The 605-nt window shown below is 61.7% G+C and overlaps 1 protein-coding gene across 1 annotated transcript in view; it reads right to left on the reverse strand.

Moving 5' to 3' along the window:
- Positions 1–605, reverse strand: part of NR4A1 (nuclear receptor subfamily 4 group A member 1) — a 12667-nt gene that overhangs the window by 3043 nt on the left and 9019 nt on the right. The window lies entirely within an intron of this gene.

Here is a 605-nt window from a genome sequence, read left to right on the forward strand (position 1 = left end):
CTCCAGCCACTTCCATGGGGAATCGGCCGCCTTCAGGGCTGAGCAGCTCGGCCGGGCAGCGCTCACAGGGGCCAGTGCCCGCGGTGCTGTACTGTGCCTGGATGCAGGGCATCTCTGTGGGGAGAGAGGGGTGTCAGCGGGGACCCCGATATCAGCCCTCCGTCATCCAGGCAGAGGATGGAAACAGGGTGGGAACCACAGAGATTCCCCTCGTGCTGGAACTGGACCCCCATAGCCACTGGCTGTCTGGTGGCGGCCACCACTATCCCTGGGAAAGGTCACGGCACAGCCAATGGGTACAAAGGACATTCCCCAAAACGCTGGCTTAGCAAAAGCCCCCGAAAGGGAAGGAGGGAGGAATGTGGCCAGCAGATTCCCAAGCCCTCGGGCTGGCTGAGGGAAAACAGAGTCAGGGCTGAACTAGGTTTTGAGGATCCCACTTCCCCCATAACTCCTTTTGGGGCTTTTCAGGAACATCAGTGCAGGCAGACCTCCAGGTGCAGGGGGAGAGGAGCCCACCCTCTGTCCCTGAAGCCCCCCGGGGCTGTGCATGGACCCGGTGAGACACAAGACAAGCGGAGTCCCATGTCCAGCTGAAAGGCAGG

The sequence above is a fragment of the Corvus brachyrhynchos genome, unplaced genomic scaffold (assembly GCF_000691975.1).
Source record: "Corvus brachyrhynchos isolate BGI_N302 unplaced genomic scaffold, ASM69197v1 scaffold193, whole genome shotgun sequence".
Taxonomy (NCBI): domain Eukaryota; kingdom Metazoa; phylum Chordata; class Aves; order Passeriformes; family Corvidae; genus Corvus; species Corvus brachyrhynchos.